This window comes from Dipteris shenzhenensis, chromosome 10, assembly GCF_047967505.1.
Source record: "Dipteris shenzhenensis isolate YYH24624 ecotype China chromosome 10, Dip_SZ_1.0, whole genome shotgun sequence".
NCBI lineage: Eukaryota > Viridiplantae > Streptophyta > Polypodiopsida > Gleicheniales > Dipteridaceae > Dipteris > Dipteris shenzhenensis.
Window position 1 is genome coordinate 41,784,605 of NC_141605.1, and position 15,585 is coordinate 41,800,189.

A 15,585-nucleotide genomic window follows, 5' to 3' on the forward strand; every position below is an offset into this window, starting at 1 on the left:
GGTATCAACTCGAGTGACTCAAATTCTCAAGAGATTAGATAAGTTGATGTATTCTCTTTTGTCTCAAAGGTCATTTTGGTGTTTACCATTTTGATGGTAATCTCTCTCACTCTCTCTCTCTTTCTCTCTCTCTCTCTCTCTCTCTCTCTCTCACACACACACACACACACACACAATCTTAAATAAATTACATCAAAGTTTGATGGAGAGTTTTATAGCACCATTAGGGAATACCATGCATTGGAAATGGACTTCTTCTCAATGCCCAACATATTTGTGTTTGTTGGACATCTCTTTAATTGCAACATTTCCCTTTTGATGGCCTCCTTTCAGTACAATTTGGAAGCTCCATCTATCGCCCTTGGGTATCGCAAGCTCAACCAAGTCATTCAAGAGGATCTCCTATAGCTACACATATTCAAGACCTGGTTGGAGCCAAGAGAACTTCCAATGAAGCTCAGCTTCTATAGAGACCACTTCTCAATGGAGGGATTCATGGTCTTGCCAAAGTACACTCAAATCCACTTACCGCATATGTATCTCCATCGGATGGTTTCGAGTCTCATCGCATCAACTCAATATCAAGAGTGGATGAGTTGTGGGGATTCCCAAGGAGAGCCGACTATGCATGTTATGTGATTGGCAAGAAGATGTCCCATATACTATGAGATACGCAATCAATATCATTGTCTCTTTAGGGATGATTTTGGGCCCCTTTCTAGACTTCTTTCATACCCAAACCAAAAGCACCTTGCTACATTCATCCATTAGGTGATTCAACACATATAGCTTTTGATCAAGATACAGAGACAGACCTCGGGCACACTATCCGACTCATCTCAAAGTAGGATCATGGAATTCTTTCAATCAAATCACACAAACTGCACAGTCATAGATATCAAGAGCAACAAAGATCCAAAGCCTAAGGCATGCCATACTTGAAAGCGACAATCCGACGAGTGACATCCCATCCATGTTCAAACTTGGGGCATAACCCACATAGGTTACCATAGCCCTTGTTAGGAACAAAGCCATTGCCAAGAGATCGAGGACATTGCTCTTAGACAATCACCAATGCTCCATCACTAGAGCTACACAACATGCATAGCCTCACCCCATTCCTTGACTTCTACACCCTTGTAACATCCCCCATGTTGCATCACATTGACCTAACATGATGATGATGATGATGATGAGAATAAGGATGATGTCATCACTAATGATATGACTGTATCACTTAAGACTTAACAATCAACATGGGTGATGATGGTCGTTTTAGTAGCTCCACTCTTTTTTCTTCTCGTATCAAGTTTTTTGTTAGTCTCATAGACCCATCAGCTTTCCAAAGACTTTAATAAACTCTCTCTCTCTCCCTCTCTCTCTCTCTGTCTCTCATGTTGCTCGCAAACATTTAACTACCCTAGCTATTACCTCAATTGAAGCATTTGTTTGATCATGTCATCAGGTAATTGCCAAAACTTATCTTCTATTCCTATGCTACCACAAGCTTTCAAGATTAAAGTAAAGGTGATTCATTTTGACACCACCTTGCACCCTTTTTGTCACATGCACCAATATGTCCAATGACAACTAACAACACATTAGGCATGTCAACAAGTCCAAGTTTCAAGCAATAGCTAAGCAAGGCCAGGTGTGAAAAATTGTGGGTAGGGCAATCGTGGGCAAGATCCGAGATTGGCCAACAATGCTATCCAACTTTGAGCATCTTATATTTAGACCATCTACATCTATGGAGTGATTCTTGATTTCCTCTTCACGTGCAAGAAAGCAATCTCAACAACTCCACAAGATAGCACACATATCAATTAAGCTAGTCATATCTTGTGATCAATATTTTCCAAGAGAGTGTTATCTCAAGCTCAATGTTTTTCAAACAATCTAGATCTTACCACGAACGTCTCTAGACAATGTGGAAAAAAATTCAATCAAATACCTCTAGAATGCTGACTAGAACAATAAAAATAGTCAATGATTTTGATCACTAAACCTTTAAGACAGCACACTGTTTGTTGTATTCGACTGTTCAATCCAAGAAATCCAATAAAAAGTTAAAGTTTAATTGGTTGCAGGTGTCAAACAACAATCTAACTTACCTCTTATCTTGTCAAGGGTTTTTTCACACCATCTAAGCTCTCACATACATTTTACAAGGTACTTCTTGCTCCATCAATGGATCTTTCGGGCACTTTAAGGCATTCATCTTCTCTTGTGATCAACTCCCAATAGACTTTTCTATTATAATATTTTCCATCATGTAGGACCAAGCACTAAAGTTGCCCTTCGTACGTTTTCACCAATAATCTGTGTGACCTGTAAACCCTCGAGTCCCATGTTGCTATCACCAATTCAACACCTTCAAAGATTAAAAAAGCATCCAAAGATTTGGGTTTTTATTTATTTCTAGCATCTATTCGACCACCATTGCTTTTAAATCAATTTACATTGCATATGCATAACCTACAACATGTACATCCAGTTCAAACAATTGAGCTATAGTAGTTTACAACAACTTTTTTCCTGTTTTGTAATGCTAATATCTTTCAAATGGTGACTCATGCAAATACTGCAAACAAAAAAGTTGTAGACAATCTATAGGCCCACAACTTTCTAGTTAAACACAATTTTCAATTCCTTGTATATTCTTTGCTATTTACCTCCAAAAAGAGCCTCCTCCTCTCACAAGTTTGCTGCTGTCATAAAACTGCCAAACTGTCAAACATGACTCACCATCAAGTTGTTACTATCACCAATTCAACACCTTCAAGGGTTTAAAAAGCATCCAAATGTCTGGGTTTTTATTTATTTCCAGCATCTATTCGACCACCATTTCTTTTAAATCAATTTACATTGCATATGCATAACCTACAGCATGTATATCCAGTTCAAACAATTGAACTGTAGTAGTTTACAGCAACTTTTTTCCTGTTTTGGACTGCTAATATCTTTCAAATGGTGACTCATATGCAAATGTTGCAAACAAAAAGGTTATCGACAAAACCGTCCTTCTCATGATTCTATCTATGTAGCTCTGAACTCATGATTATTTCTATGTTCCTGAGACATCATTATTTCTAGAGCCATCCTTCTCCCCATTTGAGTGTCTTGCCTCATTCATCTCCTCTAGTGATGACTTCTGCATCCTTGGCCCCATGGATTGAGCATTTTTTCTCTGCTTGTAGTGTCAACCATGGCCTTGGGATTAAGTCTGTATCTTCACCTTCTAGCATGGCTAATTGTTCCTGATTAGTTTGCCATTCTCCCTTAAGTTGTAATTAGAAAATGTGAAGCCACTGGTCTTTAGGATATTGAAAGACACAAACTAAAATTCACAACGCTGTGTGACTTACTTGACAAAGGCACACCATATGGAATGGAATTGCCTTCTTGGTCTACTTCCTTTTAGGTTGGAGTAGATCACCAAATAGATCCTTTGAGATTTGATACCATGTGAGAGATAATAAGGTAGCATACACCTCACAACCCCCACAAAATACATTTCCCATGAATCACGCTCTGGCTCCAATACAGCCACACTCAGATTTGGAAATAGTAGGCAACAAAGAGTATATATTATCAAGCTCCACAAAATGCGGAACAAGGGCTGGCATAAAATTTATCACATGTACTCCCACATAGGAAACCTTGGGGATGGCCTGCCTACATTCTAAAAGCTGCACCAAAGTGAGCACCAAAAGAGGATTATGGACTACAACCTACATGTGTTGGCCTCCCTTGCTTCCACGTGCTTTTGTAGGCTTAAGTGGGTGACTGAGGGATAACCAAAATGGCCAAAAGGAGGCGGATTTCTACCACCCCTCCCGAATCTGGCTGACTGGACCTGGCAAAGACCTAACATAGATTGGAAGTCATGGTCTTGTAATTGGCCGACTAGTTTTGGGGCACATCTTCCCCTGATTTGACCTCACCGTGGTCCATATTTTTGTGCCTATATAAGGCTACACTATAGAAGGCCATATCTTGCCACTATTGTGAGCCCCATGTGGGCTCTTAGTTAGCCATATAAAGGGCTCCATCCAAACTGTCCATGTTGATTGTGCAGCCCTCTTTGTAGGCATCCAAGCAATACCAACATGACGCACAACCCCCTCATGTGCATGTGCTCCCTCATTTACATCCCACCAAGGGCATGTGTTCTCCCCCATAAATAGGCATGCATCTGTAGGTATGACAGCCATATTTGCTGCCATATGATAGATCATATGAATACCCTAAGTTCCAAGGTGTCAACTCCTCTTGTCCTTCTCATATGGATGCTCAGATATGGGGCCTTGCCCATAAAGTTTGATAGGAAACAGAAGGCTTATTGGGTATTAGAGACCCTTTAGAAATGACCAACAAAATTGATATGCTCTATGAATGAAGCATCTATAAGATGCTATGTGAAAGAGTGAGTCAAAAGATCCACACACACATGATAGAACTCAAGATAGATGCTCAAATTAGATCTGCACCAGGTGGATAACCCAATGACGAAATACAAGAGACCAACAATTTGGGGTACTTGTGTAGCGGGAGGTAGACTAAGTCACTCTCTTTCCTACTCACTACTAACTGAATTGTGAGAATGATGCACTCAATACACATGTGATGCTATGGATGTGAGAGAAAATCAGAGGGAGAGAATATAGCGGGCATCCAAAGAGGAATATATAACTGAATGAATGAATTTTCAAAGGGCTGAATACAACTGTATGAAGGGTTGAAACCCTCACTACAAAACTGCAATGGAAAGAGACTATATGGAGGAGGTAAATCCTCGCTGGATGATCCCTATGGATCCAAGGCTACCCTGCTGGGAGTCCTGGCTGCTGCTGAGCTGAGCCACTGAAGGCCCAAGTAGATGGATGTGAAGAATGTCCAAGGGGATGGCCATTTATAGGCTCCCTTGGCCCCTTAAATGCAAGTCGGCCAGCAAGAAAGGTATAAAGGAGGGGGCCAACCAAGTCACCTGGCATAGAAAACAAGGGGGCTAGGCCCCCATATAAATGCAAAGGGCACACAACCCAAGAGGAACTGCCCACAGCCCAAGATAAAGGGCATGTGGGGGCAGTTTTAGGGGTAGACTGAGTCAGCCAGAAGGCCTTCTCCAGTCGGCCACTTCAAGGGGCCCTTAGGGCCTATAAAAAGGGAGGCTAAGAGCCTCATAAATCATCTAGTAGCCAGCACACTTGGGAGTAGTAGGAGCCGCAACACACAACCTCAGGCCTACATCCAAGAGGCAGAGGAGATCAAGATCTGCGGAGAGGGATAGGACTTTGGCTGTCCTCTAGGGTAGCAAGAAGTTGAGGTCAAATGTTGAAAGAGGATAGAGGGGCCATGAATCGTTAAATTGACACTACAGAACGCGTCGTGACCTTCCCGCCTCCCTGCTGCTGCAGCCCCATCGCCCACGGCCCCTCACTGCCTGCGCGCCGCTTCACCACCCCCCTCCCCCCCATCTTCCTCCACTTCCCCTCCCTCGCCCTCCTCCACCTCGCCTCGCACCCCTCTTCGATCTGATGGCAGCAACGGCTGGAGTTCACAGAACCTCCCTCGCCTGGGCCTCCGTAGACCTCGCTTGAGCAACCTCGATTGTGTGATGGTGGGTTCACCTCTAGCGGCAGAGCTGGCCAGTGGCGGGTTGGGTGGTCTGCACCCTTTTCCCTCTTGTTGGGGCATGCTTCGTTCGCGTAGGGCTTGCAGGTGCAAGTTGCTTTCTCGTGCCACCCGTGGCTTGGGGCATTGCACCTCCTCGGAGGGGAGCATTGTTGGCTGTAGCCTGCTCCTCCGCCCCAGCGGCTTGCATCACCTGCACCTTCATCGCAGTAACGGGAACATCTTTCAGGAAGCGTCGTGTGTGCTCGGGACCTTTTGTCAAGGAAAGGTTTGGTACTACCTCGAGCTCAAGGAGATAGAGATGCGAGATGCCTGCCCCCATGGTGGTCAAGAGCTCTTCTTGATGGTCAAGCTCGACAACAGGGATCCTGGCGCTTCCAATCTCGGAGCTACACCGGCTCGTGGAACCTTGCTACCTCGACGTGGCTTCACTGCTTTCCTCCTAGCAGGGGTTCTTGATCGTGGTTGGCACCTTGGTCATGGTCGGCCTCGATTGCTGGATGTTGACTCAAAGGAGTCATATCAGTTGATGGTTCACTGTCTCGAAGACTTTCTACCCACAGGGCGGCGGCTCTTGGCTCTATCCGCAAGGCTGCTGGACTTGATCCCTTCTCTTGGGGCTCTACTCTTTCTTGTCGTACCAGGAGGCACCCCAACTGGATTGAGGCTTGTAGATGCATGGAGCGGACTACTGGAGTGCAGACTCGCCCCCCGCCAGGCGGTGGTTGTTCATGCAGGCGGGTCTTTTCCTGTTGGTGCTCTCGGGCGGGCTCAATGGACGGGAGCTCAGCGGAGGAGGGATCCATACTTTCTTGGATCACGAGTACCTCCAAGATTCACTTCATCAGGGATCCGTAGCTTTTTTTGGTTTCGCGGTTTACTGGTTTTCAGAAGACCCAGACTAGGGCTTCTTGTTTTGACAGCATTTTGCAACAGTTTTATGCTTAGCCCTGTGTGGCTTGTTGACACGTCCCAGCACTCCTGAAACCTCTGATCTGCAAGCAAACACAAGAACACACACACAACGTGAGAAACTGAGCAGGCTACTCACCACCCAACCATGACATCTACGGGATGTGATCCTGAATCAGGAGATGTCCCCTCCGAGCCACGAGCTGAGCTACTGGCACAAACTCCCAACCAGATCCAAACCAGCCTGGTGTCCCATACCACCAGGTGGCGCTGTGAAGCCTGGGATCTGCTACTGGGCCTTGGGCTACGCTAAGATGCAGGCGCGAGTCCGCGACTCAATCCAGGATCAGACCTAGCACCTGGGAACGAAACTTGCTCCCATCGGCTCTCTGAGAACTGAACCCCTGGGCCCCTTTTATAGACTCGGGCCCCAAGCGCCAAAAATAGCGAAGACCTCAAACTGGTTCGTACCCTTGCCACTCAACCCGAGAATCAAGCCTGCCTAGCTCTAAGCCTCCCCAGGCTACCTGAGCTAGTCTTGTGTACCTAGTACACGTCAGATACCAATCCGTGCACATGACATACTTTCCCTCCTCTAAGAACTCAGTAAAAAACCCGGAAATGTTTTCTGGAGGTGTTGTAATGTCTCCCATGTTGCATCCTCCTCAACACGATCCTTCCACTTGATCTTGTATTTAGTGATAGATCGATTACGAATCTGTCTGTCACAAAATTCAAGAATACACTCAGGTTCGTGTGGAATAAAAGTCAAATCTGTAACTTCTATTATCTCTTGAGGAGAAACAAGTTGATCATCCGCACCTAAGACTTCTTTCAGTCTACTGACATGAAAGACTGGATGTACTTTAACATCAGGAGGCAATTCTAGTCGATATGCAACTGGTCCAATTCTTTTAATGACCTTGAACGGACCACAGTATCTGGGGGATAATTTCGGAACCAAACCAGTACTTAGGCTCTTGGATTCCTTGGGAATTCGCAAATATACCATCGTTCCTTCAGAGAACTCTCTAGGTGAATGATGTCTATTAGCATAAAATCTGTCCCCACCTTGGGCACTTCTAATAGACTCCTTGGCAAACTGCAACATTTCCTGCATGTCTTGCAAGAAGGTCTTTGCAGCATCATTTTGAATTCCTTTTAACCCAACCATAACTGGTGACTTAGGTTGAAACCCGTACATAAGCATAAAAGGACTGTAACCAGCACTGGAATGCTTTGCACTGTTATAAGCAAATTCTATCATAGGTAGATAATCTTCCCATGGAGACTGTCTCTTAGATACATATGCACGAAGCATGTCTTCAACCAACTGGTTAACCTTCTTTGTACTGCCATCGGATTGTGCATGATCTGAGGAACTCATACTTAGAGTAGTTTCTAACTTCTCAAAAACAAGTGTCCAGAAGTTACTTATAAACTTTGAGTCCCTGTCACTGACTATGTCAGATGGCAAACCATACAGCTTAAACAAGTGGTCCACAAACTCGTGAGCCAGCTGAACAGCTGAAATAGTTGTTCTAGTATGTAAGAATCTAGCCATTTTTGTCAGACAGTCGACTATGACCCAAATGGAGTCATGACCCTTGCGCGTTCGAGGCAAACCAGTAATAAAATCCATGGAAATACTTTCCCATTTATTACCTGAAATCTGTAATGGCTGTAATAAACCCACGCTTCTAAGGCGTTCTGCCTTAGTAACCTGACAAACCCGGCAACCTACTACATAGTTCTCAATAAATGCACGCATCTTAGGCCAATAAAAGGTATGCTTCACAAGAGACAGAGTCCGATGTATACCCGGATGTCCAACACTAGGAGCATCATGACACTCCCAGAGAATCTTGGATCTAAGTTCCAGAACATCTGGTACACAAATCTTTCCATTCCGGAACAGCAAACCGTTCCTAATCATCCACTGACCTCCTGCCGCCTGTACCGTAGGTGGCACAATCCCTGAGTCCTGGTCAACCATGGAGCTCCCATCTTGGACTCTCTGCCAATAAGAACTGAAATGACTATCAGTTGCGTATAGCTCTCTCAACGATTGAAATAGGTCTGAGGATATTTCCATAAATGACATAGCATTTATAAACTTGACTCGACTTAAGGCATCCGCCACACTATTCAACGAACCCTTTCGATAACATATTTCAAAATCAAAATCTGCATTAATTCTGCCCATCTAGCTTTCCATCCCCTCAATTCAGATCCATCACACACATACTTAATTGACTGATGATCAATCAATACAAGAAACTTCGAACCATACAAGTAGTGTCTCCAAACCTTAAGGGCATACACTACAGCATAAAGTTCCTTTTCTAGTGTGGGCCAACGATATTGGGTGTCGTGTAGCTTTTTACTCTCAAAAGCTACAGGTCTGCCCTCTTGGAATAGAGCTGCCCCAATCGCATAATCACTCGCATCGGCCTCTAAAACATAAGGCCGGGTAGGATCGGGTAATGCAAGAACGGGTGCTTCCTTGATAGAAAACTTCAAGGTTTCAAAAGCCTTGTTCAATGCATCATTCCAAGAGATCGGCTGGGTAGACCTGCGTCCACGACCTTTCAATATGTTTGTCAGGGGTGCCGTGATATGTGAATAATCACGCACAGACTTCCATAGAAATACCGTAAATCCTAGGAAAGAACGAAGTTGTTTCACAGTCTGAGAGATAGGCCATTCTAAAACCTTCTAAATACGATCCAGATCAATGCTAATACCTTCAGAAGAAATCTTGTGTCCTAAGTAAATGATCTCCTTCATAAAGAAGTCACATTTACTCATCTTGGCATAGAGCTTATGCTATCTTAGAATAACTAAGACAATCCGGAGGTGTCCTATGTGATCCTCAAGCGTTCAGCTATATACCAAGATGTCATCTAAGAACACTACAACGAATTTGCCCAGAAAATCTCAGAACATATCGTTCATCATTTGCTAGAAGGTGGCAGGAGCATTGGTCAAACCAAAAGGTAATACAAGAAACTCGTAGTGGCCATACCTAGTTCGGAATGTGGTTCTATCTATGTGTTTAGCATAGATACGGATTTGGTGATAACCCGTACGCAAATCAATCTTAGTGAAATACTTCGCTCCGGCCAAACGGTCTATCAGATCATCGGAACGAGGTAGAGGGTATCGATTCTTAATTGTCACTTTATTCAATCGTTTATAATCTATACACATTCTCCATGTAGAATCTTTCTTCTTCCTTAAGAGGACAGGTGCTCCCCAAGGTGATTTACTTGGGCGAATATAGTCCATATTCAGATAATCCTGTAGCTGTAAAGCTAGCTCATCCTCCTCAAGCTGGCTCATCCTATAAGGTGGTACACTAATAGGTTGAGCCCCAGGTACTAAGTCTATGCGATGATCTACTGCCCGTTCTGGAGGTAAACCTTCCGGCAGTTGAGCAGGGAATACATCCTTGAAACCGTCTAACAACATTCTCAATTCACGGTGTTCAAACACACTTAAATCATTCTTGTTATTTACAGAGACAACAAATGAAGAAAGTGGAATCAAAACGCACTCATAGACATCATAATGAGAAGTGTTTAATATATTCCGAAGCTGCATCGCAGATACAATAGGTCCCTGAGAAGAGGGAATATTATCACACTGAATACAAAATTGGGTGTCCTTATCCACAAAAGTAAGGGTATGCTCCGTCCATCCAATCCGAATATTGTGGCTTTTAAACCACTCTATTCCGATTAACAAGTCCACATGGTCCAAGTGCATAACATAGCACGTAAGAGCCCCTATGTATTCTTGAATCCGGATAGGAAGCGCTTCAATCTTGCGATCCCAAATCTGCTTCCCAGCTGGAAGCTGCACCTCATAGTTGTGATCGCTAGGTATCGTGGACAGCCCCATCTTCTGCACAAATTTGTAATTAACAAAGTTGTGAGAGCTGCCCGGGTCAAAGAGAATGTGAACTCTTTGGTCCCTAACTTCTCCATAAACTCGAAAAAGATCATGGGAACCAAATAACGAAGTATTAATAGTGCAATTACAAGAAAGTGGGCAGGTAATGACATTTGCAGAAATACCTGTCATTGAAACTTGGTTCGCTCCCTTGGCTTTGGTACCCGGATCCGCCTGGAGCTTCGGTCCCAGCGCGTGCTTTTGATTCTTGCGCTTTGGACACTCATTCTTGGTGTGGCCCCGCTCCTCGCAGTAGAAGCAACGTCCTTCCTTCTTAAGCTTCAAGGTACGAAGGAAACGGGCTCGACCATTCTTTGCCTGAGTCAAGTGTTTCTTGGAGGCATTGTCTATAGACTTCGTCTCCCCGGTACCAGTCGTAGACTGGAAGAACTTCCGTTTGTTCTTCCCACTCGTGTCGGAAACTGTAGTTGCCTTTGCACCGGCCATGGTATCATCATAAATACGCGCGTAATTCATGGCCACTTGCAACGTGGTACATTTGTTGTTCTTGATTTGCAACTTGTACGAATCTGGCAAACCATCCACAAAGAAACCTAACAAGGTCACTGGATCCATCTTTGTGGCCCTGGTCTGCAGATCTCGAAACCTTTGAAGATAAACTTCAAACGACAAGTTCAGCTTAGACATATCGAGGGCTTTAAGCTTGCCTACGATATCATAGTCGTCCTCCTTCTTCAGGAACTCCCTCCTGAAGACCCCTTCGAAATCTATCCATGTTACCAGCTTAGGTTGGAGTTCCTTCCACCATAACAAAGCCTTTCCTGACATGAAGCCGGCTGCAAGCTGTATTTTCTTTTCATCTGGGTACGGGTGGAACTGGAAGTGTACCCGCCACTTGTGCAACCAAGTGTCCATAACCTCCTTGGTTCGAGACTTCTGATCTCCGAGAAAAGGGTCTGGAGTTATGTTCGGACCTAGCACTGAAGCCATGGCATCCACATGCGTGAGTGCCTGCACAGTGCTAGTCAGAAGGGTGAGAGTCGTCTGAATCCCTTGGAGTTGCTATGTCAACCCCGTTTGATTCGCATTAACCTGCTCAAATTTTCCATCTAGAGCAGTGGTGAATTCACTGAAGGCTTTCTTCGTAATCAGATCGTCGTAAAGACCTTGGTCTTCCTCAGCAGGGTAGTCCAAATCTTGATCTCCCATGGCAAACTCAGAATTTACAGAATCAGCCATGTCTGAAATCTGATCTGAAAAGAGTAGCAAACTGAGAGAAATAACTGGGGGAATTGAAGCTGGAAGGAGAGTGGAGCAGAGAAAAACCGTCCCAAGAGGAGGTGACGAAAGAAGAGGAACTGTCTGAAAGAAGATGCTGAAAACTGACGATCAGCTGGTGTAGGTGATCCCGGGGTCTCCCCTTGCTGGTTTCGGTGCAGGCTGCAGTGTACAGAAGTCTGCTGCAGGCCATACTGTACGGAAATCCCCTGCAGGCTGTATGGAATCTAACGCAGGCTGTACGGAAGCTGACGCAGGATATGGCCGCTCCTAGATGGCGAAATCTAGTAGGTGTGTAAGAAGGTCTTCTTGTGCACTCTAGCTGAGGCTATGGCTGAGCTTGGGACCTTGCCAGACTATAAAGGAGATGGTGCAGCTAATCTAGGAAGCTATGCTTCCCAGAAAAGCTCACCCTCCCAAACTTGGAGGGTGGTGCTTTTTTCAAAAAAAGCAGCTCCTCCAACAGTGTGGCCGCACCCTGCTCCAGCCCCTGGCGCACCTCCTTGCCTAGCCGAATTCCTTTCCAGCCTATGGCGCACCTCTCAGCCACTCGCACCTGCGTCACCTACCTCTACGCAGCCCTGACCAGCAAACGGAAACTCCTCGCCTACTACTCAGCTCTTCTCACGCCTCTCCTACCTGCATCTCCACTCTCTCCTAGCTACGCCTCAACCCTCTCTCACTTTTCCCTTCTGTAAATTTCGAAATCATGACTCTCCTTCTTCCTATCTTTTCCCTAGATCCTGACCACTTCCGATAACCCATGAACCAACAAGATCTTGCAGCAACAAATTTCGAAATTAGGGCATACTTGGAGGAAGAAATCGTCCAAAATTCTCGCATCAGAAGTTCCTACCTCAGGAGTTGGCTCTGATACCAACTGACACTTCCCAGCACTCCTGAAACCTCTGATCTACAAGCAAACACAAGAACACACACACAACGTGAGAAACTGAGCAGGCTCCTCACCACCCAACCATGACATCTACGGGATGTGATCCCGAATCAGGAGATGTCCCCTCCGAGCCACGAGCTGAGCTACTGGCACGAACTCCCAACCAGATCCAAACCAACCTGCTGTTCCATACCACCAGGTGGCGCTGTGAAGCCTGGGATCTGCTACTGGGCCTTGGGCTACGCTAAGATGCAGGCGCGCGTCCGCGACACAATCCAGGATCAGACCTAGCACCTGGGAACGAAACTTGCTCCCATCGGCTCTCTGAGAACTGAACCCCTGGGCCCCTTTTATAGACTCGGGCCCCAAGCGCCAAAAATAGCGAAGACCTCAAACTGGTTCGTACCCTTGCCACTCAACCCGAGAATCAAGCCTGCCTAGCTCTAAGCCTCCCCAGGCTACCTGAGCTAGTCTTGTGTACCTAGTACACGTCAGATACCAATCCGTGCACATGACACTTGTAGTTTCGCGGGTGGGAGTTATCCCTGTGCTCCAGTATTGCTGTTGAGTCTCTTGTAATCCTTGTTTCGAAAGTAATATAATAAGCCCTTCTTTTTGCGAAAAAAAAAGAAAGAGGATAGAGGGGAGCAGGTTGGAGCTGAAATCAGCATGCAAAAAGAGCAATGGCAGCAATTTGGTGGGGGAATCCCAAGATGTTTTGTCTGAGAGTGCCGCATTCATAGCCTTTTGCCAATCAAACTCAAACAATCTGTCAGGTGTGCATAACACGTCAGATCACAAGATTTTGCTTTGTAAAAGAAGATGTCCCTAGCACAGCTAGTGCACATACCCATCTCTTACATCCTCAAATAGATGATTGACATATGCTTCAACTCCAAAACTATTGATCCAGATACGAAAAGCTCTCTCTTCTCTAGAATTTTGCTCATCATCAAAGATCATTTTTGCGAAGGAAAATTTGTTTGTCAACCCATCCTGTAAGCATAACATAAAGATACTACTCAACAATGATATTTAACATTAATTAGTATTTTCCGTTGTTTAATCTGCATTTTGCTAGCTATTGTTAGGTTCAAAAAAAAGCAAAGGAAACACACAACTATATCCATCATGTGCATGAAACACTCCCACTTAAGTATACAAAAAAGACGTACCATAAGGAGGATATATTCTACAAAATATTAGTAAAATCAAGCCCACCTAAAGACTTCATGCATGTCAGCCAAATACACAGCTAGCAAATGATGTCTTCTATCATTCTGGCTCCAATTATAGCAATGTAATAGAAGCCAAAACATAATCTTCAAAAAGTACGCTCAATATGCTTTAGATTTAAGCGTGGATGAGCATAGATGAGCATCAAGCATGAGATCACAATCTTGGAGAGAGAAGGTAGAGCTAGAGAGACTAAGGGCATAAGCATATCAATGTATGGGCTGTGTGCATGTTTACAAAGATTGGAAATCTGCATATGCAAGGTATGAGATGCTTTGACCTGTGTTCTTATAACTGGAAAATACAACTTATCAACATCAATAGCCTACCCAATCTCCACTTTTGAATTTTGAACAATCTGAGTCTTCCTTAAGTTGCATAGCTCAATCCCCTACCCGCACACAGCACAAAAAACCTTTAAAAAAGGCACGTCTCTTATGCATAAGATGTGACACAATGCCTCTAATGCCTCTAACGCCTCTTATGGTAAGGGATTCGTTTTGTATCCAATGATGACTTTGACATCAGCTGCTTGGTCAGCACCATTAAGACACTCAGCTACGCAATTATCATGTGTACCTCGCACGTTGAAAGCAAGCATAGGACTTGCAGAAGGGCTACTAATCCTTACATTGCACATGGATCCGATTGCCGTTTAATCGTAATGCAGCACCGTGGATTTGTAGACGGATCTGTCATCGTTTACGGCAGAGCATTGAATATCATAACGCAAAAGACAAAATGATGGGAGTCCTAACCTTGGATCCTGATGAAGGATTGAGAACCGCCGAGCTAGGGATGTGGATCTATGTTCGCTTGCCACGATGATGATGCTTGCTTCCTCTTGCTCTTCCTGGTGCTTACAGTCATTGCCTTCTGTGCTTCCTATTGCGGCTGGGATACACAAGCTTATAAGTAGCTATACGCGAGCTGTTGGTGTGGGGAAAAAGTACATAGGGCTGGGCAAGTTGTAGGAGCTTGGATTCGAGTAGGACAAAGGCCGGTTCGTGCAGATGAGGTGAAGCGAGCTGTTTGGGGAAGCAGATAAAAATTTTCCAAAATTGCCCCAAATACCCTTTCCGGCCTTAAGCCTTGATTTTTAGCAAGGGGACCTTAATTTTGGTTAACCACATCGAGTTGGAGCTTTACCTAGGCTAGTGTGAAACCTATGGCACACCACACGGTAAATTATTGAAGTCAATTCCTCCGATCTCTATCAAGTTGATGAACAAACCTTCAATCTCACAGGCAATGTTGTTGCAGTGATGGTGATGATGCATTCTACATCCTATTGATTGAGTAATTTTCAACCTAGGAGATTGACAACTCTCGCCACCATTCGCAGCATTGGCTAGAGTAAGGAGGATGCTCTGCCATGTGAGCATGTAATGGCATGTAAACTCCCTCACTCTATCATTGTCTTCGTGTCTCTCTCCTCTTTTGTTAACCAGATGATTCTTTGTCTTTGATCTCCTTTGGGAGTCTGAGCGAGGACTAAAGGAATGGATCGAATATGGGTTGGGTTGTTCAATAAAAGTGCAGCTGTTGGTATGGAGACAAGGCCATTGTCCAAAAGATGCTAATATTGCATTTATATTTAAAGATAGTGTAATGTAACACAATAGAGAAGCTTCACATGCTTAAGATTACAAGTTTAGATTTATAATGGTAAGGATGTCCCAAAACTTCATTGTCCAACCTTGGTACTA

General features: G+C 44.5%; 1 long non-coding RNA gene across 2 annotated transcripts; it reads right to left on the reverse strand.

Annotated features, from left to right (window-relative positions):
- Positions 1 to 2,048: 2,048 nt before the first annotated feature.
- Positions 2,049 to 14,993, reverse strand: LOC147897843 (uncharacterized). Of its 2 annotated transcripts, none has more exons than XR_015541692.1 (3): positions 14,635 to 14,993; positions 2,676 to 2,779; positions 2,049 to 2,356 (listed from the first exon to the last, which is right to left on the reverse strand). It is a non-coding gene; the product is annotated as an uncharacterized LOC147897843 (long non-coding RNA). The 2 variants fall into 2 exon arrangements; XR_015541691.1 differs by lacking the exon at positions 2,676 to 2,779 and adding an exon at positions 13,491 to 13,636.
- Between the last annotated feature and the right edge of the window lie 592 nt (positions 14,994 to 15,585).